The 27,565-nt window shown below is 39.4% G+C and overlaps 2 long non-coding RNA genes across 7 annotated transcripts; one reads left to right on the top strand and one right to left on the bottom strand.

Moving 5' to 3' along the window:
- Positions 1-252: 252 nt before the first annotated feature.
- Positions 253-14,738, bottom strand: LOC127682617 (uncharacterized). Of its 6 annotated transcripts, none has more exons than XR_007977399.1 (9): positions 14,311-14,737; positions 12,475-12,510; positions 9,722-9,849; positions 8,147-9,148; positions 6,788-6,907; positions 5,342-5,449; positions 4,823-4,974; positions 2,582-2,862; positions 253-1,287 (listed from the first exon to the last, which is right to left on the bottom strand). It is a non-coding gene; the product is annotated as an uncharacterized LOC127682617 (long non-coding RNA). The 6 variants fall into 6 exon arrangements; XR_007977402.1 differs by having other exon boundaries at positions 8,147-8,405; positions 14,311-14,730; XR_007977401.1 differs by lacking the exon at positions 4,823-4,974 and having other exon boundaries at positions 14,311-14,738.
- On the top strand, positions 13,400-24,425 carry LOC127682618 (uncharacterized). The gene is made up of 3 exons (XR_007977405.1): positions 13,400-13,607; positions 16,506-16,582; positions 24,167-24,425. It is a non-coding gene; the product is annotated as an uncharacterized LOC127682618 (long non-coding RNA).
- Positions 24,426-27,565: the final 3,140 nt, after the last annotated feature.

Below are 27,565 nucleotides of genomic sequence, written 5' to 3'. Positions count from 1 at the left end.
ATTCAATGAGTGTGATGAGCCCCCGTAACTATGACATTTCCTTCGTGTGGTTCTGTTATTCTGAATGCTTAGCTGCAGATCCAATGCCCTCATCATTAGGAGCCTGTGTGACATCTAAAAGTCTTCTAATAAACTCCCCTCTTACAGAAATTTAGGGGAGGATCTTATTACATCATGAACAATGTATATCATGCACTTGAAACAATTAAGGCAGCTTGATCATTTTCAGTAACAGCTTTCACTGAGCCATGCTTCTCTACATTGTTGAATGCCTTTATTTAGAGACTTGCAAATTATGTCATAGTAGCAAAAGTCATATAAAAATGAAGCTTGGTTTTCGAAGGGGTGGAACTGTGGTCATGAACTTCTGAAGAACAGAAAGAAATTATTTTGAGTTCTCCATTCCGTGATTGTGGAAGTCATTCTAAAACTCTTCGAAGGATATATTGTTTTTAAAAATTATAAAGAGAAATTCAGAAGGAAACAGAAAGCTGAAGCATGAAACAGCAAGAATTTCTCTAAAGGGGAGGGGCAACTCCCACTCACAGCTGCATTCTGCCTGGAGGGGTTTTTCTCCCACTCTCCAATGGACTTCTCTGCTCATCCAGCAGCCACACAGCCTTCCCACACTGAGCACTGCCCATTGTCTATCCTAGGAACCAAAGTCTGAAGACAGCATGAGACCCAAGGAGCTGTATCATATGGTTATATTCAGATTTTCAACATGTTTACAACATGCCAATCTCAGCTTGGGGCAAAGCTAAATTTTTGAATTAGTTAAGAGCATATGACTAAGAATATCCAGAAGAGTGTGTATGTGATACAAAAAGGTCTACCCAAAGGCAGCTGCCATATCACTGTGTGGTAAAAACAAATCCCAAGGATACAATTTAGTATGTATACAGAGTCCATGGTTATAATTTCAAATATAAGACCCAATTAAAGATCATATGAATCTTTAGTTCTAACACAAATAAGAACTGAATTATTTATTTCATAAGCCAAGCTTTCTTTTTACATGTTAACTCCACTTTGCTATCTTTATTTCTAAGTTCTTCCCAATAAAGTGTCATGTCTTCAAGCCTAGTTCATTGCCAAGCTGCTTCACAATCCAAAGTGGTCCCTGAAGTTTGCTCCTATTGAGTGGAACCAGGGTAGAGAACATTAGTCTGTTTGAGTTTTAAAGAACTTTACACTGTGAAGATAACATGTTCTTGATTTCCTCTACTCTTCATATAGTTTCTTGCTCTCATTCTTGAATCCATCCTGGAGAAGTTTTTCCTGTTCCTAAAATGAATGGAGATGGAAAATAAACACAGACTGCATTCCAGGTTCCTCAGACTATCACAGACTCTCTCTCTCTCTCTCTCTCTCTCTCTCTCTCTCTCTCTCTCTCTCTCTCTCACACACACACACACACACACACACACACACACACATTGCTTTCTTCAGCATAAGAAATGAAGCCTGACAGTTCTAAATACCAGTAACCCAGAGCTCCCAGGTCCAGTTCTTACATCTGCTGACTTATGTAAAACAGTGTTCTATAAAATCAGCACCAGCTTGCCTGTTTGTTTTTGCCTTATCTCTGAGCTGTGCAGTGAGGACTCACATGAAAGAATGCTCAAACAAAATGAATGGTTGCTTCCTGAATCAGGATCAGGGCAGGCATTCAATCAATGGAATTAGTACATGTCACAGTTGTAGTAACCAAGACAGAAGACAAACATATTGAAGCAAGTGGCATCTTCATTGCTCAAGCAATTTTTTAGCAGCCATGGAGACTTAGTATTCATGTAGAGGAATGCCCAGAACACAAGATGTTAATGTCAATGTGAGCATTTAACCATTTTGTGCAAAGATTTGGGACTGACTCTATGCTTTAAGATGCTTCCAGAGATGAGAGCATTCTGGGTGTGTTAGAAACAAAAATTATACTGGTCCCATTAAATATAAAATAATCAAGAGATGAATATTATATCATACAATCTGATGCAAAAAGGCATGTTGCATGTAGAAATTTCAATTACTCTATTTAGTACTTGAGAAATTAATAATCCTTGATAGGTTAGTTGAGGATACTGTCACAGAAATCCAAGAAAACACCTGAGAAGAATCTGCAATTCAGATTTACAGTTTAATAGACATAACGTGAAATGGGCTTCATTTAGCAATAAGCAGACTTAAAGAGCAGCGGTGGTCAGGAAACAGAGCAGTAAGGGGATGAGAATGTAATAAGGTTTGTGAATGATACTGTGCAACTGGAGGATTGTATGTCATTGCCCTTGGATTGAGGGTGGGGAGTATGGAGCACAGGGTCTCTATTCACAACATAGTCAAGCCTTGACCTTGTGAACCCAATGCTGCATCCTCTTGAGATACATTGTTGATTGTACCACTCAACTTAAAATGAATATGGCTAAATTTTTTTAAATCAAAGTTCAGCAGAATATGATTTTTCAGTAGTCAATGTAAATCTGTGCACATCACTGTGTATACCAGTCCTGGAGACTAAAGGCAATTTTCTCCTCAAAAAGACACACATTTTCCTGACTCTCAAGATGTTGAGTGCCACACCTACCTCTAATTTCTTCTGGAACTTTAGGTCTACATCCTTGAAAGAATTATTCATGAAGACCTCAGTGGCCTCACTTTCACAGGTCCTGTGCCAATCCAGCAGGTCCTTTAGGGTAACAATGAGCATCTGGACATTCTGATTCATCTTTTCTTCATAGTAGGTGATGGTCTTTTGCAAGGCAGATGAGTTCTCTATCTGAGCCAAACTCAGGATAGCACTCTCCATTCAGGGAGGTTCTCCACTTCAGATGGCACCAACATAGTTCTCCACTAGCATTTTTAGACCTATATAAAGGAATTTCAAAATGACTTGGTTGCTGGACAGAGTACATAGTTTTCATAATTTTCTGAGAAAGAGCACCAAAGGGATAAATGTCTTAACCTGGCGATACAGAGATCAAAGGCCAGTTTTAAAACCTCTACATTTATCCCAGAAATGGATTCTGTATTGAATTGCTTAGGACAGGGTTTGGATGTCCTGGGACCCTGTGTCTCCTTATTTTACCCCCCTCTTTTTTTTTTTTAACAATTTCTTCTCATTACCTTTCTTTTCTCTCTCATTAAATGGCCAAAGAGAAAGCTTGTCATCATCTTTTTCCTCTTCCTCTTTTGGTGTGGTTGGGTGGATTTTGTTTCTGTTCTTTCTTCCTTCCCTTCCTTCCTTTCTTTACCTTTCCTTACTTCCTTCCTGTTTTCCTTCCTTCCTTCTTTTCTTTGTTCCTGCATTCCTTCTTTCCTTCCTTCCTTCCTCACTTCATTCATTTCTTCCTGCCTTGCTTTGTTCCTTCCTTCCCTCCTCCCTGTCCCTCCCTCCCTCATGTCTTTCTTTCCTTCCTTCCTTCCATCCTGTATTTTATTTACTTAATTATTTTCTTTAAATGCTGCTTGTTACTAGCACTGTTTCTACAGTCTTTAATGGGTCTATCCAGTTTTTTCTTCCAAGAATGCTATAGAAAGAACAAGGCATTCAGATTTTCTTGTATCTTTGCTCTTTGTAAGACTGAAAGCACCACATCCCAGGTACAAACTCTCAGGCAAGTCAGAGTAGGTGCCACATCCTTCCTCTCAACAGTTCTGTATAAGTAAGTCCTACACTTCATTTTCTGTTTCTACATTTGACATGAATCATAAATTTTCTTTTTTGCTTTCTTTCAAAATTACATTTTTTACACTTTTTCTGTGTGTTCATTTATTTGTTTTTTTGTGCTTTTATTGAAATAGTATGAAATCTCTCAGACATCCCTTAACTTTGACATATAGCCAACGATGAATTTGTATTTTTTATCCTCCTCCAGCTACTCCTGAAAAACCAAGATTACAAGTTTTCACATCTGTACCAGTTTATGTGGTGCTGGGATCAAACCAACAACTTGATGAAGGCTAGTAAATCACTCTAATGTCTCAAAATCCCTGGCCAGGAATCTATCTAACTCCATGGTGTACTCTATTACAAATATCAGGGGGAAATCCACATTAAATTATCCAAATGCAAATAATTTCACCCACTTCAAAACCTACGTTTTCCTCAAAACATTACTTTCTCAATAAATAATACAACAAAAGAATGAAGAGCTTCAGTCTGAGGTGGCATATTTGTAGTTCCTTCTTGGACCTACCATGCTAATATTTTATTATAATGGAAACTTTTATATATGGCATCAAAATATATTAGCTTCCATGTCACCTTGACAGTTTTTACTGCCATAAGTTTGTTCTAACCCAATGACCACTTAATTCTCCTCAAGTGTTACATGTCTATAAATTAAAGACTTGCCTACAACGCTTGGAACCAGTTGTAAATTCCTACCATCATGTTCTGCTCTATCAGGACATCACCACTGCATCATGACTCCACACCTCTCATGCACTCTCTTCTTTCTGTCACATAACTTTTACTTTCCTGAATTAGGAAGTCAGGCCCTGCCTTAGGTGTTTCTCTGTTGCATTAGTCCAATGTAGTATTTGATCTTTTGTGACTTTCAGTTAACCTCATCAATAGTAGGGAACCATGAGCAAGTGGACATTTTTTTCTCAGGTTACATTGTATTTGGGTGATTTCCCCTCCTCTTTGCTATTACAAATATGAGATTGTGAGAAATATATTTACTTCCCAAGAAAACTTTGCCATGAGAGACATGCACTACATTTTTAACAAGAACAAATGGTATTCAGTCTGGTTTGAAGTGGTTTGTCAGTATTCTACAATGAGCAGAAGACCAGATAAGAGGTAGAAGGAATGACTTACATTTCCCCTCGACTGTGATGCCACCACAGAGAGTTTTGACACCAGAATTGCTTAAGAAGTACAAGGCAAAATTTGCAACTTCTACAAATTCTTTATTCAGCTCCTTCTCCCTCATAAACTCTAGTTTGGGGAGTTGCTTCTTGTCACCAGGCCTGTTGAAGATGAAACAATTTATTTTTGGGAAGAACTTCCTGATACACAGTTGTGGCTCATTAAATCTTTTAGTTTTTTCATCAGTTCCTTGAGGCAGGATAAATTAGATGCAGTAAACTCCAAATAAATTCTTTAAAATATATGACCCTTTTAAGTATATAACTTTCCCATGGCAAGGGGGAAATAACTAATGTGGAATGAGCAAAACAAAAACAAAATGAATAAGAAAAATCAGGCCTTCCTCAAAATCTGTAGATAGTACAGTTGAAACTCAGCCAAACTGTGTTTTCATTTCCCATAGCAGCACTGAGGAAAGCATAATTACAGGGTCAAGAATTTTACCAGGAATGCAGAAATGATACTTACTCTATCATTACCATGATAACCAAACTTCCATTGTGCCTGTTTACTTGGTCTCCAAACCAGTGAACTCTCCAGGTACTCATCAAGAGTGATAGCTCTTCCATTAACTTCCTGTTCCAGAGAAAAAACTCTCAGAGTCCACACAAAGACGTGAAAGAAGCTTAAAACATTAGCTGAGTCATCTCTATCACTCTGATGCAGGGCGGTGGGGGGGGATGACTTTGATTTGATTAGATCAGTCAGTTCTGTCACATAGCTGGCATGCTCAGTTAAGAAAACTAGTGGGAAAGCATCATTTTTTTGCTGTGGATCCCACAACTACCCCTCAAACCTTTGTTAGCTTATTCATTTTCAGAATTTACTTGGTCTCAAATATGTACTTTATGTCTTCTATGGAAAAAGCCCTTTCCCTGGGACAAACTTTTCGAATAAGCAAAAGAATGTCAACACTAGGGTTCATATCACACTTAATGAGACAGTCCATAAGCGAATGAATAATATTCAAAAAATTCTCAAATATTGCTAAAAATAATGATGCAGAAAAATAAACTAGCCCAAGCCATAGTGAGTCAATGTGTGGATCTCACTTGAGAGCTTACAAATCGAATTCTTCAAAGGGCTACATGTGCTCTGTGAGATTCTAGGTTATCAATAGTCCAAACATGGAAGGTATAACAGAAAAGTATTCCGAATAAAGTTTACATCACTTGTAAACACTTAAACTGGAAAATATGGTTGAATATTGAGTAAAATTCATGCTTGATAGTGTGGTGGGGCAGAACTTCCAAAAGATATAGATGTAGGACATTAAGTTAGACAGACCCTAAACTACAGCTTGATTTGCACTAAATAGAAGGCACTTTATGTAGAGAAGATATAAAGTACATCAATTCTAAAGATCATACAGCTAGCAGAGGGTAGCTGATATGAGCCATTAAGCTTAGGGCAGGAGGAGAGATGAAAATAAAAAATTATTAAGCATACATGTTTCCAAGCAAGAAGTATTTGAATCCATCAATTGTGCAAGTAGGAAAATTCTAAAGTAATAAAGCTATCTGAGTGTTTTTGATTTTGCAAAGGTGAGTAGAGAGAGAAGCCTTCTTGGTAGTGACAGCTTGGTAAAGTTAACCCTGGAGGAACAAAAGGGAACTGGGAAAGGCTAGAGTGTAGCCAGCAGTTTCAGGGTCCCAGCCTCCTGGGAAAGGGGTTATCATGTTTTGAAATTTACACACAACATAGGGAATATGTCATTGTAGGGAAATAGCTTTGCTTAGGGAGCTGACAATAATAGAATAATAACTTCTTGTGTATAGGAAATGTTTTTATTGAGTGATTTCTATGTTTTAATCTGAGCAATCTTGCAAAGATGGTAAATTTTAATGTAATTAGAAACACGGAGGAAGGAGAGATTTTGTGAATTTTGATTTAAATTGTCTTTAAGATACCTACATGTGGTGTTCCATCAGCAGCTAAATGTGAAAGGCTGAATGTGGCTGTAACTACAGATAGATACTTGATGATAGCTGACACATAGGTGCTCCAGAAGTCCTTGAGGCACAAAGACACTCCCTAGAGACAAAGTAAAACTGGCTATCAGAGGCACAGTGACTAGAGTCATACATTAAGAAGACACAAGAAGAGACTAAAAACAGGAAAGGCTTGCTGGTAGAATACTGGATAACTTAGAAACTCTAGAGCTAAGAGCCAAATTAAGCAGAAAGGAGAAAGAGACTCATGGCATCTGCCAAGAAAACATTACAATGGTCCACTGGATAAGGAGTTACTTGATTTCAATATTTGAAATTAAGTTCATTGAAGTTTAGTACAGTTTGATAATGATCTACACAATGTAAGAGGATGAAAACAGTGCGAGAAGGGGAGCGGTCAGGAACATCAGGTATAGATGATTGCCTTTTGGTCAAAAAATATTGTGTCCGGTGGATGTTTGTAAAAAGATTAGGAAGTTGCTGTATTCTGATAGCCCATGCTTCAGAATGTCTTTTCTTCTTTTTATTGGCATAAGAATCACAGCATGCAGCACGATCAAAATAAAAAGCATACCTGTATCTTCTACAGTTCTATAACAGGAAAAATGTCATGGTAAGATAAACTCAAACAAACAGTACCTCCAAGCACCTGAGAGATTAGCAGGAGGCATTTCCTCCAATACATTAACAGTGCAGTTACAGATGGTAGCACTTACAGATGCTGGCAGGACTGGTGATTTGCAGGGACATAGTTTTAACTGATGTTGAAGATTTGAAAGATGTTTGATACTAAGCCAGAAATGGATTTTTCTGAGCAGTCTGTGACTCTGTTGAAAGGACACATAGGCCAGGAAAGCTTGAACTCGTGGTGGAACTGAGGTGAACGTGGTAAAGATAAAAGGATTTCCCAAATCCCTTAGATTTGCTATTTCAATTGTGGTGGTTGAAAGAGAATGGCCTGACCTGCTGGTTCACCTGATGAAATGATGGAGCTGTTCCTTCTAGGTTTAGGATCCCTTGATGGGTTTGCAGTATAAATATTACTGATTGCATTCAGTGGGCTGTCAGGATATTACTAACATTTAGAGATAATGATATTACTGATTACTGAGAACATGGATTCTGATTCATATTAAGGATTTGTGTAAATACAGGATATTGATCAAGATAGGGATGCTTTCAGTAGTGTACCACTCTATGACAATGTATATTGTAAGACATTTGAATTGGTTCTAGAAAGTGAGGCCAACTCACATGAGGAGTATTAGGGGATTTCTTAATGATGGACTTAAAATACTAAGGTCCTTGTCTGCCTGTGTACCTGATGTTATAATGATGCTGTTTTTTCGAGGTTTCGGACTATCCTAGGGCACACCAAAAGGATACAGCAGCTGGTCCATGGCCTACTGGTTGATGGTTCCTGTGCTGTTGTAGATGAAGGTGCTGCTGAGAACTGCCAAGTCAAAGATCCAGCAGTTGTTCTGGTTGTCATCTTGTAGTCCAGTGAATGATGAGGAGTGTCTAAGAGACTTTCCATCAACTCAAGTAGGCAAAGATGGCCTTTGTATCTACCCCATCAGCTATGACATCAAAGGTTAGTCATTTCTACTACATACCAATTTTCTACCTGTACAATGATTTTATGAATCTTCAAATCATGCTGTGTAATTCAAACACAACAATGTGTATCCATGTACGTGAGATCATGAAGGATGTCACACTTATATGTCATAATGTTGGTCAGTTACTAAAATCTATCCTGGCATTCAGGGCTTCATTCACAGGACATGTTATAGTAAAAGTCATTTTAGCACTAGGGAAAATAAGGTCTTTAAATAAGAGTTTTGTTTGTCTCATATTGGGAAGAATAGTGATGTGATCTTCCATGAAATTTGCAAATATTGGTGGATTGCATGAGAATGGCCCCCATAGGCTTATATTTTTAAATGCTTTGTCATCATGAATGAATTGGAAAATTTTGGAAGAATTAGAACAATTAGTAGGTGTGGTCTCACAGAAGAAAGTATGTCATTAGGGATAGGATTTAAGGTTTCAAAAGCCTATGCCAGTGCCAGTCTCTCTGCATCTCCCCTACCCCTCTTTTTTTTGCTTTTTCTCCCATCTCTTTTCTCTTCTACTGCTTACAGATCAGGATGTATCTTTCAGCTGCTGTTCTAGCACCATAACTGTCATTCCTACTGTCATCTTCTCTACCTTGGAGATAATAGACTAAGCCCCTGAGACAGAAGAATGATTGCTTAAGACTTTAAAAAAATAATAGTTGCCCTGGTTATGGTGTCTCTTCATGGAAACGGAAAACAACCTAAAACATAAGATTTTTTTAATTAATTTTTTACACTAAATATTTTATACCCTCATGCCAGTACACCCTTTGACTATTACACGTCCCCTACCTCCTTCCCAACCCCACCCCACCTGACCTCTAAACACCCTGGGGCCTCTAGTCTCTTGAGGGTTAGGGCCATCATCTCTGAGTAAACCCAGACCTGACTGTCCTCTACTGTATGTAAAACATAAATTTTATATTATTTTCCTCTCACTAACAGTGATATCAAGAAGTTACAATTCTTATCATTTCCATAGGCTCACACTTAGGCATGTTCATAAAATGTATATTTAAATTAAGAGACACCATTAAAAGCCTGAAAAAATGTGGTGTGATGATATAAAAGAAAAATGGCAAAAAAAAAATTGTCAGTTATTCTTATAAAGACTGATTCTCTGTAAACCAGTTGACTTTAGTGTCAACTCTTGTCAACCCTTGTGTTCCTATGTCAGGTAAGTGATACACTAATTTGATGCTTCAGAACTATAAATGAAGATTGGGTGTGGGCTATTGATGCACCATGCGTAAAGTTGAAGGATTGTGTTGTACCTTCTCTATGTCTTCCAGGCCCTCCTTGTCAAGCAGAACCAGGGTGTGTTCTGGCTTCTAGGGATTAGGCATTCACCACATCCAGATGCCCTTTGTGTGAGACTGCATAGTGGAACCCAGGGAGAAGCCTGCAGAGTGGGGATGAGATGGAGAGATAAACAGCACATGCTTCCTGAAATCTCATTGGAATGAACATATTTACCATTTACAGGAGAACAACCAGTTATAAGTATTGGTTTTGATTACAAACCAGAATCAGGAAAGGCAGAACATCCAATGCTGATTGTCATTTATTTCCACCTGAGATATCAGTGGTCTCTTGCTTCTCCTAGATGAATAGTCTAACAAATCTTCTGTAATTAATCATAAAGTAAATTGACTGTTTCTATTAATGTATTATTTCTTCAACTAAGACAGTCTTATAACTTTAAAACATGTGATGGCATTGTGGGAGGAAGTATTGAGAAGACAAATTTAGAAAAGCAAGCCCACTAATGGACACAAAGTATCCCTCATCACCTGTGTCTCTGACTTTTTCTCCTCACATTTGCTTGCTGGATGCTGACAGTGGACATGGGAGGGTGGACTGAGCAGAGTTTTGCTGATAGCACTCACCCTTCTGCTTTCCAGCCAGCTTACTCATCAGATACGATTTGCCTTTGCAGTACAAGCCCACTATTGCTACCACAACCACAGAGTTTTCAATAGCATGCAGGATCTCCAGAGCTTCCTGGTTGACCACTAACTGCTCAACCGAGTTCTAGATGAGGCACACTGGGCCCGACCTGTGGATTTCTGAGGCCATTTACAGAGTAGCTTTATATTTGCAGGAAAAGATAAGTGGGAAATGTTCTGTAAACACAGCAAAATGATAGAAACCAGAACTGAAATATTTTTATAATATCCTAGCGAACCTGCATGTCATAGATCCCCAACTTCATTTTATCAGCATTCTATTAATGTTTTTCTTGCTGTGTGATTGAAGTCAGGATCTTTCACTAACCATCAGATGTCTATCTTCCTGGCATCTTCAGGAGGATTTTATTCTTGGCCATTCTTTGGTCATTTTAGAAATCAGTCCTCTTGTAGAATACCACTTACTTTTGTTTGTCTGATATTTGTCCATTATCTGTTTTGAATATATCAATTATTCTTGTTCATTGGGCAGGAAGGTCACAGAATTGATACTCTGCCATACTAGGTAAACAGAAGATGAGACTTGGCCTTAGAGTCTCCTGTAGATAGATGTAATGTGGCTCAAGCTACTACCAGAGTTAAAATGTAATTCCTTAGTGCAATGGCAGCAGAGGAACAGCCTCTCAGGCGCCGTCCTCCTTGACAGATGTGTGTCCTGGAGAGAATCTGGAGAGACAAGAGAGACACTGGAGCTAGAATGACACTACCATACCTGTTCCTTGTCTCTGAAGTTGGCCTGCAGCAAAAGACATGTTGGAGCTGTAGGAAAATGTTGACCAACCCTAGAAACTGGTGTGACATCAGTATAAAAGTAATGGACTACTAGCCACAGGGTGGAGGAAGCAACTCAAGTCTGGTAATGGGTCTCTAGAATCCTTCAATGGATTGTGGAACATGCTGTGAGTTGAATTGGAGTAATAAATTGTAATTCACAGAGACAGTGAATCTAGAAGCAGAAGTGTGGTTTAGAAGTTCAGAGCTAGGGGATCTTCAACATCCTCCACCCAAGTTACATAAGAGAAACACATGAGAAAGTTAGAGACAGAACTTGCTACAGTAGATTCCTGATAGACAGAACTGAGCAAAACCAGGATAATTGGCTGTCCTCCAATCAGAAGCCTTTAATTGAGATGACAGTGTCTTTTGTTATGGGCTGCCTCCAATCAGAAACCTTGACTGAGAATGTCGCCCCCCCCTTTTTTAATTAGATTTTTCATTTGTGCTTATACTTTTTAATTACTAATTTGTTATTCTTTTTTTTAAAAATCTTCTATCCATATATACAGGTATAAAAGATAATAGATATGTTTCTTTGCAATTATTTTACTTCATTATCTTCTGCCCCTCAGTGTGTATGTGCTGTAACTTGTATTTTGGAAAAAAAATTTGCATCTTTTCTTTCATTCTCAAATTATAATGCAGAATGCTTTCCCTCTGCTTTCAGTATGTGTAACCCATTACTTTATACTTATCTCTACTGCATTAATTCCAATCCTTTAACTCATTCACTGTTGTTGTTGTTTTTTTTTTAACTACTTGAATACATTATATTTTCACCATCCAGGGCCCTGAGAAATCCCTGTAGTCAAGAGCACAGTGAACACAGTGTCTTGTCCTGGAAGGAACACTGGGAAAGTTATCAAATCACCACAGTTAGTGCTGCAGTAACTTTAGCTCTGAATATTATGCCAAGTGGAGCAAATCATCAGAAGACTCACATCAAAATTTAAAGTGGGAGCAGAAAAGCCACAGACTTTCAACTGATGCATGGCACCAGCACATCAGAATGATATCAGATCTGTGGTGAGCAACTCTCAAACCTAGGAAAGTATGAAGTGAATGTATTTCATCCTTTGAAAGTAAATAATGGACAGCTGAAAGTGCTACAGCCATCAATATATCTATTAAACCCAGTTGAAAATAGGAACATTTCAAGACAAACAAAAGTTCAAGTAATTCATTGCAAATAAGCTAGAGGAACTGAAAATTCTTAAAGGAATACTAGCCAAGGAATAAGAGAAGAGGAGAGGAGGAGCAGGAAGAGATGAAGCTTTTACCTTTATCTCTTCTTACACAACCTTGAACACCCATCTCTGTGGGAGGACAAAAGAGCTGTCATGAACCAGAACAGGAAATAGAATCATGACTAACAGCAAAACCTATGACATTAAATGAAAATGTTCTTGGTCTGCAAGTTAAGAAACACAGACTGAATGAATGGACAAAGCATACACAACAATGGAAAACTCAAACAAACTAAACCCCAATGCTTCAACACTAGACAATGGCTCAGGGGTTAAGAAATTTGTTACTCTTCAGGAGTTTTGGGTTGACTCCCCAGCATCCATATCAGGCAACTCACAATCTTGTGCTTTGTCAGCTCCAGGGCATCCAAAGACCCCTTCTAGTTTATTCAAGCATGCACACACATGTACACACACATGTACACACACACATATGTACATATATATGTGTGTATATATATGTGTCCTACATACATAAATATGCACATGAACATGAAAATAACCAAAAAAATCACCTTTAAAACAAAAAAAAAATGCTGAACTTGTACAGCCTGTCCAAATAAAACCCTAATTGTGTGAAAATTAACCACAAGAATCCCAAATGGGAATACAACAAAACTAAAACAACTTTGCACAATGACAGAGACAAGTAACAGTGAATACACAGCTTTCAGAATGGGAGAAAGATCATTGCCAGCTATGCCTTAGAGCATAATATCCAGTAAAATAAACACCATAAAAAATAAACACACACAAACACAAAATAAAACTGTAGATCCATCAATAGACCAATGAACTGAATAGTCAAGTCTCAAAAGAAACACAAATTAGAATAATAATAATGATAATAATAATTATTATTATAAAAATAATAATTTTGAACGTGTTCAAAATCCTTAGCCTGCAGAGAAATTCAAATTAAGCCGACTTTGAAATTGTCTCTCTCCCCAGTCAGAAGAGTTATCATAAAGAAAATGAATGACAAAGAGTGACTTGCGTTTGCTTTAGTATTTGTCATTTTTGGCTTGCTTCACATGAATACAGCAGAGTGCCAGGCCTGCCTTGCCCTGCTATCTGTATCTTCAGGGAACAGGGCAGAGACTCTGTCATGCTTCTGGATCAGAACCTTTCCCTATGAACAACAATGGACCCAGGAAGCTAACAAGGTGAGAGTTTGCTCTTTTTACAGTTATTTAAGTTCTGTGTATGTGGGTTTACCATACATTTGTGGTGCCCACAAAGGACAGAAGAACTTGTCAAATCACCTGGAGCTGGAGCTGCAACAGGTATGAACTACCCAACTTGGGGGCCTGGAACCAAACCTGAGAGTCCTTTTAAGCACTGAGCTATCTCTGGAATCCTGGTAGTTTTTATTTTTCCTGGACTTGTATCCCCACAAAACAGGAAGAAATCAATAATGATGACCCAGAAAAGGTATCTGTAGAAAAATATATAACCTTCTGAGCTGTTAGTGGGATGAGTATCTATTTTGACATGTTCCAAGTTGCTGGAGGGGTACAAACCTCATTTTTCAAGAGGTGTATAAACTGGCAACTGTGTGAGTTAGTTTGTGTGAGAATCTTAGAGCAGCAAAGATTATTTAAAGTATAGTTAATGGTGAACCAACCCACCCCCCAACTTCTGTGGACTCCACTGCCTGATACCTATTAATTGGGCACAGCAAAAACAATGGATCTGACAACATACATTCCCCCACACACACATACACACACAAACTCTGCATACTAAAGGCTCCTGAGCAAGAGCAGCCTCCTGTGGAGCATTTCTTTACAAGTATTCATCAGTATCCTACAAGCCTTTCTCACAGCTGGTCTCTAGCCCTGTCTCATCTGGAGCAAAAATCCTTACCTTTGGGTGGAACTTAGGAAGTGAAAAAGGCACATGTTCTCTCCTCTGAATCAGGATGCTCTGATGGATGCCTTCTGTACCTGGTGCTTTATCACTTTATCCCTCCAATTTCCTGTTAGATACATAGCATTAGCAAAAATTTTCTGCTCAGGAAGTTAAATTAGAGCTATTTCTGCAAGCACAGTTATAAAGAAGGGAGTGCTAGTTTCTGCCTCTGTATTTGTAGGGTTCTGGCAGGGCCCCTCTGGAGACAGCCATAGCATGCTCCTTTTGGTATATGCTTCTTGTCTAGTGTCAGGGTTTGGTGACTGTTTATAGAGGTAGGGCAGTCTCTGCGTGGCATTTACTTCAGTCTCTGCTCCACACATTGCCTCCCTTATTGCTCCTGTGAATATTATGTTCCCTTTCTCAGAGGAACTATAGCACCCTCACTTAAGTTCTCTTTTTCTTGAGCTTCCTGTGCTGGGTGGGTTGTAACTTGTTTATTTTGAGCTTTTGGACTAGCATCCGCTTATTAGTGAGTGCATACCATGTGCGTTCTTTTGTGACTGGGTTTCCTCACTGAGGATGACACTTTCTAGTTCCATACATTTGCCTAAGAATTTCATGAATTCATTGTTTTTAATAGCTGAATAGTACTCCATTGTGTATATATACCACAGTTTATGTATCCATTCCTCTGTTGAGGGACATCTGGGTTCTTTCCAGAAACTAGCAACCAACTATTGGATTGGGCTTGGGGTCCTCAAAGGAAGATCTGGAGGGTAGTCTAGAGGAACTGAAGGGGTTTACAGCCCCATGGGAAGAACAATGACTTTGGCCAGCTGGACACCCAAGACTTCCAGGGACTGAACCATTAACATGGTACACATGGTTCCAGCCAAATTGTGGTAGAGGAATGCCTTGTTGGGCATCAGTGGGAGGAATGGTCCTTGGTCAGGTAAAGACTCAATAGAGGCCCCAACACAGGGAAACCGACAGGGAGTGGGGGGTGAGGTGGAGTGTATAGGGTAGAGGGGCATATACAGTTAGAGGAACATGTATATGGAGGCAGGGGGTGGGAGGAGGGGTTGGGAATCTTTGGGGAGGGCGTCTTTTGGGAGGGGGTAAATTGGGGAAAGTTTTACCATCAGCAATGTAAATGAAGAAGACATTCAGTAAAAAAAAAATAAGAAAGGGAGTGAAATTAGAACAACTCGGTATGCCCAAGGAGAATGTTTTTTAACAGGTTATTACAAGGTTTATCCTGATTTTGCATTTGAGGAGTTATAAGAAAGGGGGCACTGGAGGCGGGTAGCCATAAAGTACAGCCCATGTTTGTGAGACAATTTGAGAACTCAGGAATGAGACTGTCTTATCTGATATTATTTTGGGTTCAGTTGCTTTGAATACTATACTCACAATGGGCTTAATTACTCATGTTTCTCTATCTAAGGCTATAAGCTCTCTGAGTAAATACCCCAGTTTATGAAATTCTGAATCCTTCAAACCTAAACCATGTCCTAAATGTTGATATTGGATAATTAATAGATGATAATTAAGATAGTTCCCACTTTCACATTTGTGAGATGCATGGGCTTTTCACACCACCTGATTTTCACAAATAATATTCTTGCCACAAATAAATGTAAATATTAATTAAAATAATAGGGTCAATAAGAAAAATCTGATTAGAAGATTTCCCTTAGAGAAAAGTATTAAGATGAAATCAGCATTCTCAGCTGTTTGTAGGAACTCATCACAGGCTCAACACCACCCTAAATCAAAGGAAAGACAAGAGTTTCCCAAACACTTGACACCCTAGAAAACCAGTAGAGTACTCTATTCCTTCATCTTATTTCTCCCTTACCCACCTGTGTCTCCTTTTGTCAGTATCCTTCCAGTAAACTTTTGGTTTTACTTTTTTTATTGTTTTGTTTTAATTATGGAAATTATATCCTGAAGTTATCTGGTGCTGTGGAGAGATATTTTGGTTGCTGAACCATCATTTTTTCTCTCTAATTCTTTCCCCCTTCAGAACATTGTTCTTTGTTTCTGTTAAGATTGTTTATTTCTATTATATTTTCTTTGTTTTCCTTATCCATCATTGCATTCATTTCCTACTTCTACATTGACTCTAAATTATAATATGCCTGAGTTGTTATATGTACCCAACCACAGAGTTACTTATACACCTATGTTTATTGATGTTCTAGTCACACTACTCAAGTTATGGAAGCAGCTGAGATGATCTCCAACAGATGAAAGGTAAAAGAGATGGTGCATACACAAGGTAGGGTTTTATGAGAATGTATGGAGCTATAACATATCATGTTACATGAAATAAGACAGATCTCTAATGTTTTCTCTCACATTTATCTTTCATGTTCATCCATCTAAGGCCATAAGCTCTCCAAGTCAATACCCAAGGTTATATAATTCTGAATCCTTCAAACCTAACCCATGTCCTAAAAGTTGATATTGGATTACTAATAGATGATAATTGAGATACTTCCCACTTGCACATCCGTGAGATGCATGGGCATTGTATGTAGAGAGATACAGCATGCTTATTGTAGAAGTAAGGTGGGGAGGAGTAGAAATGGGAAGAAGAAAGTACATTGCTGTGGGAAAGGAAGCAAGCTCTGCTAACACAAGGGTCAAAAGATGGACAGATATTGCATGTTCGTTTGAAATATGGGTTTATTAAGACATGTATACATGAATGCACACAAAGAAAAATATGGGGAAGACAGAAAGAGACAGAGAGAGCCAGAGCCAGAGAGACAGATACAGAGAGAGGGGGGAAGAGAGCAGAGTCAACAAAAAGGAACAATTTAAGAAAAGAACAGGGACCTGGTTGAGAGATGGCTCAGGGGTTAAGAGCATTGACTGCTTTTCCAGAGGTCGAGAGTTCAATTCACACCAACCACATAGTGGCTCATAACCATATATGATGGGATCCCATGCCTACTTCTCCTATGTCTGAAGATAGCTACAATGTACTCATCATATATAAAATAAAGAGTTAAAGACAATCTTAAAAAGAAAAAAGAAAGCCGGGCATGGTGGTGCACACCTTTAATCCCAGCACTTGGGAGGCACAGGCAGGTGGATTTCTGAGTTCAAGGCCAGCCTGGTCTACAAAGTGAGTTCCAGGACCGCCAAGGCTACACAGAGAAACCCTGTCTTGAAAAAAAAAAAAAAAAAAAAAAAAACAAAAAAAAAACCAAACAAACAAAAAGAAAAAAGAAAAGGGACCACCTCTAAGAAGAAATAGATTGGACAAGGGATAAATGTGGGGGAAAAACACTGTCATAACTTTTGCTAACTTGACACACATCTACACATACCTGAGAGGCAGGAGTCTCAATTGCGGAAATGATTCTATCATATTGGTTTGTGGGACAATGTCTTGCTTTATGATAAATAGAGGAAGGGCCAGCCCACTGTGAGCAGTGTCATCCTTAGGCAAATGAGCCTGGCCTGTGTAGGAATAGTCCAAGCAAACAAGGAGAGCAAGACATTAAGAAGCATTCCTTCATGGTCTTTGTTTCAGTTCCTGCCTTGACTTCCCACTGACTTCCCTGAAAAACAGGACCATAATCTGTGAGATGAAATAAATCTTTGCTTCCCCAAGTTGCTTTTGTTCTGTGTTTCATCACAGCAATAGAAAAGCAAACTAGAGCATATACAGTGATAAACATTTATGAAAACGTTGAACAAATCAATTGTTTTGTATGTTTAGGCAAAAAAAAATAATAAAAATGTAATAATATGAATTTGAAAACAATTCCTCCCACAGAGGACAGCTTTAAGAAAAAGAAAACCTGAAAATTCTAAATCCTATACCATTTACCACTTCACAGAAGTTCCTCAATTCAGCCAGTAAATGATCATGTACAGCGTATGCCTCAATTGTCTTTCTGTCATATTTGTACTTGTATTGATAAAGCTCACAGGACTGCTTCATGAGTTATTCATTATCATATCTGTTCAAGGAGGAAGGCGATTCAGAGACAGTGTGAGTGAAGACTTTGTGGTGTCCAAGAGCTACAACATCAAGCAACTTCATGGGATCCAGAATTGGAAATGTACTTGAATGGAGCCACTGCTCCTCTACTCTATACTGTGAAAGACAGAAAGAGAGAAAAACAACATCCCATGAAGTGAAACAGGACATGTAAGGGGAAAGAGATAATATTACTGAAAATGAAAGCAGACCTAAGTTTCTTAGAAACTGATCAAATGCTGGGAAATAGGTTGTTTTAGAACAGTAAAATATGTCTGTATTAGATAACCCAAAATTACTTGCATGCTTGAATGTTTGTGAACCTTGTAGAATTTAAGGGCAAATGAAAAACAAGTTTCTGTTTTTAAGCTCAAAGGTCTTATTTGTGGGGCTGGAGAGATGGATCAGGGGTTAAGAGCTCTGTCTGCTCTTCCAAAGGTCCTGAGTTCAAATCCCAGCAATCCCATGGTGGCTCACAACCATCTGTAGTGAGATCTGACTTCCTCTTCTGGAGTGTCTGAAGACAGCTACAGTATACTTACAGATAATAAATAAATAAATAAATAAATAAATAAATAAATAAATAAATAAATAACAATGTTTGGGTCCTAGAGTAATGACATATGAACACATTGTGATTACCAAGACATCTGCCTTGAGGCAGTGCAACAATCATATTTCCTGAGGGAAGACCAAGGATGTAGCAGTTGTTCATTCCAATAGATTGGATGTCTCAGCAGTCCTAATGATCTTGTACTGAGTCAGAAATAGCATTTGTACTACACTTGGCATCCCATTTTGAAGCTGGGGATTGTTATGACTGTGCTCTGAGTTCAGTCTGAGTGGAAACAAAAATCCAGCCTTGTTTGCTGACTCAGCATGTTTGTCCTTTATAAACATAATTCAGGAAGAGCTTGATACTGTCATCTAGAAGTTTCACCCACAAATCTGTCCTGTCTATAATCATAAGTTTTCATTCTCTTTGTCTCTCTCTCTCTCTGTCTCTGTCTCTCCCTCTCTCCATCGTATTTTCAGATATGTTGTTTTTATTTTGAATATATAAAGGTATATTAGTACTAAATATATTAGTATCAGTGTGTGAGGTTCACTGTGTGTGAGAGCATACATGCCAATTACCATCTGCTCCCACCACTCCCCAGGGTACGCACAATGCCTTAGTAATCACTGTTCTGGTTTCAGATCAGCAAACAACAGTGCAGTACTTCCTAATACAAAGACTCTCAAAAAAAAAAAAAAAAGGAACAGTTAAGTTTGTCATGCAAGAGCCCATTTTGGTCAACTTCTCTGGTTTTTTTTTTTTGTTTGTTTTTTAAGTTTATTGCTTGACAATATCATACAACTATATAGTACATTTTGCTCATATGCATCCCTCCACCATCTTTTGTGCTCTTCCGTCCCCTCAAAGACTACTTCCCATTTTAATGTCTCCTGTTAAGTTTTTGGTTCTGCTTTATGTCCCACTGGGGTTTGACTGGGGTCACTTAAGTGTCCAAGAACAGGGAAGTTCCCACAGAAGCATGAGTAACCCAGCAGTAGCTACATGACTGAAGACAAGGCCTTTCTCTCCAGCATCTCTCAACTGCCAATAGGTTTCCAGAATGAGGATTGCCCTGGGGGATCCCATCCTCTACCTGATCATCTATGAGCCCAATCTTTTCTTGACTCTATGTTGGCAATTGTGGGTGCTTTGAGCTTGTGAGTGTCATGGTCACATCACACCCATCCATTTTTGATGGAGCCCATCCTCATGGTATAGCTGTGACATTCTTTGCATCTGAGGTAGCATGACACATGTCAGATAGGAATGTTGCTGATAAAATGATCCTTTCTGCTTGGATGGACAGTGGGAAGTATCATCTATATTCTTGTTACTTGTGGGAGTCCTGCCAGCACACACTCAGTTCTGCTTCCTAATAATAAAATAATGTTATTTTCTATATTTTAAGGAAAGGATATTTTGTTGGTAAAACTTGTAACTTGCCTGAAATACAAGTCAATTTTCTCTTTTTATTTTATTTTATTTTATTTTATTTTATTTTATTTTATTTTATTTTATTTTTCATTACATATTTTCTTTATTTCCATTTCAAATGTTATCCTATTTCTTCATTTCCCCTCCAAAAACCTCCTATCCAATCTCTCCTCCTCCTGATCACTTACCAACATACTCCTGCTTCCCTGCCGTGGTATTCTCCTACATTGGTGTGACTAGCCTTCACAGGACCAAGGGCCTACCTATCCTCTCATCAATGTCTTACAAGGCCATCCTCTGCTACATATATGGCTAGAGCCATGGGTAGCTCCATGTGTACTCTTTGGTTGGTGGTTTAGTCTCTGGGAGCTCTGGGGGTACTGGTTGGTTCATCTTGTAGTTCCTCCTATGGGACTGTAAAACCCTTCAGCTCATGGGTCCTTTCTCTAGCTCCTCCATTAGGGACCATGTGCTCAATACAATGGTTGGCTGAGAGTATTCCCCCCTTTCTTTTTGTCACCACTGGTAGGGCCTCTATTTAAACAGCTACATCAGGCTCCTTTCAACAAGCACTTGTTGGCATCCAAAATAGTGTCTTGGTTTGATAACTGTATAAGGAATGGATCCCCAGGTGGGGCAGTCTTGGATGGCCTTTCCCTCATTATCTGCTCCACACTTTGTCTCTGTATCTCCTCCCATGGATATTTTCTATTCTAAGAAGGACCAAAGTATTCATACTTTGTTCTTCTTTCTTCTTGGGATTCATGTGGTCTGTGAATTATATCTTGGGTATTCCGATTTTCTGGGCTAATATCTCCTTACCACTGAGTGCCAACTATGTGTGTTTTTTTGTGATTGGGTTACCTCTCACTTAGGATGATATTTTATAGTTCCTTACATTTGCCTAAGAATTTCATAAAATAAGTGGGCAGAACTAAATTGTGTAAATGTAGCACAATTCTGTATCCATTCCTCTCTTAAGGAATATCTGGGTTGTTTCCAGCTTCTGGCTATTATAAATATGGCTGCTATGAACATAGTGGAGCATGTGTCTTAATTACATGGAACATCTTCAGGGTATATGCCCAGGAGTGGTATACCTGGGTCCTCAGGTGGTACTATGTCCAATTTTCTGAGGAATTGCATAATGATTTCTAGAATGGCTTTATCAGCTTGCAATCCCACCAGTAATAGAGGAGTGTTCCTCTTTCTCCAAATCCTCTCCAGCATTGGCTATTACCTGAGGTTTTTAATCTTACCCATTTTGACTGGTGTGAGGTGGAATCTCAGGGTTGTTCTGATTGACATTTCCTAATGACTAAAGATGTTGAACATTTCTTTAGGCACTTATCAGCAATTCACTATTCCTCAGGTGAGAATTCTTTGTTTAGCTCAGAAACCGATTTTTAAAAAGGGTTATTTGATTCTCTGGAGTCTAACTTCTTGAGTTCTTTGTATATATTGGATATTAGTCCTCTATCAGATACAGGATTGGTAAAGATATTTTCTCAATCTGCTGGTTGTCATTTTGTCCTACTGACAGTGTCTTTTGCCTTATAGAAGCTTTACAATTTTATGAGGTCCCATTTGCAATTTTTTTATCTTAAGGCATAAATTATTGGTGGTCCTTTTAGTAAACTTTCCCCTGTACTGATATGCTCCAGGCACCTTCCTACTTTCTTTTCTATTAGTTTCTTCTTTTATCTTCATATATCATTTTTATTAAATGACAAAAGTTAAAAAACCTACATCAAAATTACATAATAATTTATACACACAACTGGGCATAATACTACTGGAGGACCGTGCTATACAACTCCTAGGCATATACACAGAGGATGCTCCATCATGTAATAAGGACACATGCTCCACTCTGTTCATAGTGGCCATATTCATAATAGCCAGAAGCTGGAAAGAACACAGATGTACCTCAACAGAGGAATCAATACAGAAACTGTAGTATATTTACACAATGGAGTACTATTCAGACATTAAAAACAATGAATTCTTGAAATTCTTAGACAAAGGGATGGAAATGGAAAATAGCATCCTCAGTGAGGTAACCCACTCACAGAAGCATACTCATGGTATGCACTCACTGATAAGTGGATATTAGCCCAGAATCTTGGAATATCCAAGACACATTTTACATATCAAATGTTGCCCAAGAAGAAGGAAGAGCAAAGTATGGATCTTTGGGTCCTTTGTAGAAAGAGGACAAAAATAACCAAAAAAGGAGATACAGAGACAAATGGTAGAGCAGAGTCTGATGGAAAGACCATCCAGAAACTACCCTGCCCATGAATCCATCCTATATACAGTTACAACACTTAGACACAATTGTGGATGCCCACAAGTGCTGGCTGACCAGAGCTAGATATAGCTATCACCTGGGAGGCTCTCCTAGGGCATGACAAATACAGGGGGGAACACTCTCAGCCAGCCGTTGAACTGGCTAAGAGTCCCTCAGCACGGGGTCTGTCATGGGGAAGCTAGAGAAAGACCCAAGTAACTGAAGGGGTTTGCAGTGCCACAGGAAGAACAACAATATGAGTCACCCAGTACTCCCAGAGCTCCCAGGGACAAAACCATCAACCAAAGATTACACATGGAGTTAACCATGGCTCCAGACACATAGACAGCAGAGGATGGGAATGTTAGAGACCAAAGGGAGGAGAGGCCTTTGGTCCTGGAAAGACATGATGCCACAGTATTGAGAAATACCAGGACAGAGAAGCAGGGAGGGATGATTGGGGAGGGAAAGATGGCTTATTGGATATTTGGGGGGGGGGGAATCAGGAAATGGGACAACATTTGAAATGTAAATAAAGAATATATTTAATAAAAAATTAAAAAATATTGTGTACACATTTCTGAACCAAAAAGAAATGCACTCTTTAGTAAAATAGTTTCTTTCCTGGAGAGCTGAGAGAAGCCTGAGAGAGCTTAGTGTGGAAAAGATCAGACATTCATCGAGTGGCTGTTATAATCAGACACATACACAACAAGGAGAAAATAAATACCCAATAACATTGATCATTCAGACAAGCAGAGGCCACACTAAAGGATTATGACTGCAAAGCTGTCCCAGGATCTGCCAGCATAGAAGCTAACACTGGACAGAGACGCCTAGTCACCAGCAGCCCTGACAGATGTGATCATCTACCTGGCTTTGCCTTGTGCATGCACTGCATCAACTAATGGGGAGGAACAGTGTGTGTAAGCAGGGCAGATTCAGTTAGTTTTCAGCATCCTTCATCTGCTGTGTCCTCATCTGTCTCATGTATGAAAATAAAAAGGAGGAATATGGTTAAGTGACAGCATCTATGACATTCCAGCACAAAAGGACATTACAATCTTAGTGGTTACAACCTGGTGTTCTTTTGACCACATCATGCCTTAACTTTTGAAAAGAAGAGAAAAAAGTAGATTCTGTGGTAAAAGTTAAGTGGTAAATAAGTACTTGTACAAGAGGAAGTTACAAAGTTGGAAATTGTTTTTATTTAGGTGCATCTGGTTTTATGTGGAGGTCCTTGATGCACTTGGTCTTGAGCTTTGTACAATGAGGTAAGAGTGGAATGCTTTGCTTTCCTCTACATGCTGACTGCCGGTTGAACCATTTGTTAAAAATGTCTTTTTATTCCACTGGATGGTTTTAGCTCCTTTGTCAAAGATCAAGTGGCCATTAGTGTATATGTTTATTTCTGGGTCTTCAATTCTATTCCATGGATCTACCTGCACATCACTCTACCAATACCATACAGTTTTTATCACAATTGCTCTGTAGTATAGCTTGAGGTCAGAAATGGTGATTCTGTAAGAAGATCTTTTATTATTGAAAATAGTTTTCACTATTGTCCCTTCCCCCACAGCATTGAGCTGGACTTCTCAGCCTATCCCATCAGCTGCGATGTTCTTGGCCACCAGCACCCAGCCTTCGGCTTGTGTTATCTCTGACCTTTGTTCCTCTGAGAATAATACAGCTGTTTTCACCTGGAAACCAAGGCTGCCTCAGGGCAGTCTCACCTGGAAACTTGCAGAGACCTGTGAGACATGAAGTCCTTTAATCCCAGCAGGTGACCCGCTGAGAAGAGAAGCCAACGAGTTCTTGGCCATCTCCTTAAAGTCGTGGGGGGGTGGGGCAGGGTTTTACTTTAAAGGCTATATATTGTATATATTGACTAAATATTAGTAAAAATCAGTCTTGATCAGCAAATGTCATCCTGACTCATTTCTCTTTCGTCGCCTCCCCATTTATCCCCAGAATTCTCTTCCAGGTCTCCAGTTCACCTGTGGCCACGGGCAGCCACATATTGGCGCCTTGAACACGGACTGACCTGATACAGGAGAATTTCCTGAGGTGACCCTATCTGGCGAAGCTTCGCAGAAAAAACGGAAAGAAGATGGTATCCTGCACAGTAAACAACTATAGGAGTTAAATGCTAGTGCTAGTGTAAAATTGTATCCTTTGAAACTATTGTTGTGGGTGCGGAAGGATACAGCTAAGCAAGCAGAATAGTGTTGGCCCGGCACAGTATCTGCTTGGGATAGATATTGAAAGATGGGGCAGGAAAGTTCCCGCCAGACTTGCGCCCGCAGCATTCAGGAGCTGCTTCAGGCGAAAGGGATAGGGTTTGAAAAAGAAAGGTTAGAAGATTTCTTAGATCAGATAGATTCTTGCTATCCATGCTTCCAAGAAAAACGAACATTAAACGAGAGAACCTGGGAAAGAATTGGTAATTCGCTAAAGGCAACCAAGGCAGATAATATTACCCTCTGCCTCTGGACACTTATAAAGGATATTATAGATGAAGGAGCCCTGGAGGAATTAGATATTATGCAAGAAGAACTTGAGGAATCTCAAGAAGAAAGCCTGCCGGAGAGGACCTCCGCAAAAAAGGACCCTCCCCACTCTAAGTTACAAAAACACGGAGATAGTGCTGATGAGCTAATTATAGAAAAGGTAGCTCATCCTAAAAAGAGAACAGCTGAATCTCATGGGGAAGAATGGGCCCCTACTGTGCCCTCTGCTCAGCCTATGACTTTGGTGCCAGGAGACAAGATCCAGAGAGATATGCAGTTACAAAAGTTGGAGTTCGAAATTAAGTTACAGAAATTGGCTAATGAATTACAGGAGCTAAGAAGGGTATCAAATACTAGAGAGAACAATGATCTTGAGATGAGCCAATCACCACTAGAAAGAGCTGTAAGTCAGGCTCATGGAGAAGGGCAGGATACATCAGAACTGTTAGCTTTTCCTGTCCTTGAGATCAAAGACCAAGAGAATAGGATTAGACAATATCAGACATTGGAATTCAAAGTGATAAAAGAATTAAAGGCAGCTGTGGCTCAGTATGGCCCTACAGCTCCTTTTACACAAGCTTTATTGGATACTGTGATAGAGTCGAATTTAACTCCACAAGATTGGAGACCTTTGTGTAAGGCTACTTTGTCAGGAGGAGAATTTTTGCTTTAGAGTTCTGAGTGGCGTGAGGCTAGTAAAAGAACTGCCACCGTAAATACTCAGGCAGGCCATCCAGAATGGAATGCTGATATGTTACTGGGAGAAGGGGTATATGAAGGGAATACTAATCAGATTGGGTTTCCTATCACAGTGTATGCACAGATTGCGATGGCTGCCCACCGTGCTTGGAATCTTTTACCATCGAAGGGAGATCTTAGTGGAAGCTTAACAGGTGTCAGACAGGCTCCTGATGACCTTTTTCAGGATTTTGTGGACAGATTATTGAAAACGGCTAATAGAATTTTTGGAAATTCTCAGGCAGAAAATCCGTTGGTCACTCAGTTAGCTTATGAGAATGCTAATGCAGCCTGCTGTGAGGCCATCAGACTTCACAGGGGGAAGACAGGCTTGGCTGGTTATATCCGGCTCTGTTCTGAAATTGGCCCCTCGTATAATCAGGGTCTAGCAATGGCCGCAGCTTTGCAGGGAACTACCATCCAGGGAATACTTTCCCAGAGACGAGGGAATAAAAAGTGTTTTAAATGTGGTAGTCTGGGTCATTTTAAAAGTGATTGCCCTAACAACAGGGGTGCTATAAGCGGGCAATCAGTTTGCTCCCCAGGAATCTGTCCTAAGTGTAGGCAACAAACCATTGGGTTAGAAGATGCAAATCTAAGACTGATATTCAAGGCCAATCGGTGTCAGGAAATGGGAGAAGGGGCCAACCCCGGGCCCTGATTCAACCAGGGCAGACAGTTTATGGGGTAATGCAGCTGCTGCCAAGTCAGGAAAATCTATCTTTGAACTTATCAGAGCAACACCAGGAAGCTGGACTGGACCTCAGCAGTACCTTCTATGTTGTATTAACCCCAGAAATGGGTGTCCAGATTCTGCCTACAGGAGTTTTTGGACCTTTACCTGCAGGAACTTGGGGATTACTTCCAGGACGAAGCAGTTCTACTGTTAAGGGACTGCAGATTTATCCAGGTGTTATAGACAGTGACTATGAGGGAGAAATAAAAATTATGGCTACTTCCCTTCATGGTGTCATAACGATACCTGCTAACCAAAGAATTGCTCAACTTGTTTTGGTTCCTTTACATCCACTGCCTTCCAAATTCGTTAAAGATATAAGAGGACAGGAGGGCTTTGGCTCCTCCGGAGTGTATTGGGTTCAATCCATTACTAATAAGAGACCTAACCTTAAATTAACAATTGAAGGAAAGGGTTTTGAAGGATTAATAGATACAGGAGCTGATGTAACAATTATTAAAGGACAAGACTGGCCATCCAGCTGGCCTTTGACGGAGACACACATCTCCAAGGTATTGGATATGCTAATAATCCAAAACAGAGCGCAAGACTTCTAACTTGGAAAGATAAAGAGGGAAATTCAGGACAAATCCAGCCTTATGTTATGCAAAACTTGCCTACTGCCCTTTGGGGGAGAGACCTTTTATCACAAATGAATCTGATTGTGTGTAGTCCTATTGAAATTGTCTCTAGGCAAAAGTTAGAGCAAGGATCTTTGCCCGCTCAGGGGCTTGGGAAAGAAGGGCAAGGCATTAAAAGGTTTGAAAGCCCCCAGCCTAACTCTGACACTAGAGGTCTGGGGCATTTTCAGTAATGGCCACTGTCTTGCCTGCATCCCACGCTGATAAAATTCAATGGCTTAATGATAATCCTATGTGGGTTAATCACTGGTCTTTATCTAAAGAAAAAACAGAAGCCACCTCTTCGGTAGTACAGGAGCAGCTAGATTCAGGACATTTAAGAGAATCTCAATCTCCATAAAATACCCCAATAT

The sequence above is a fragment of the Apodemus sylvaticus genome, chromosome 4, assembly GCF_947179515.1.
Source record: "Apodemus sylvaticus chromosome 4, mApoSyl1.1, whole genome shotgun sequence".
NCBI classification, from domain to species: Eukaryota; Metazoa; Chordata; class Mammalia; order Rodentia; family Muridae; genus Apodemus; species Apodemus sylvaticus.
This window is presented reverse-complemented; position numbering and strand designations above follow the sequence as displayed.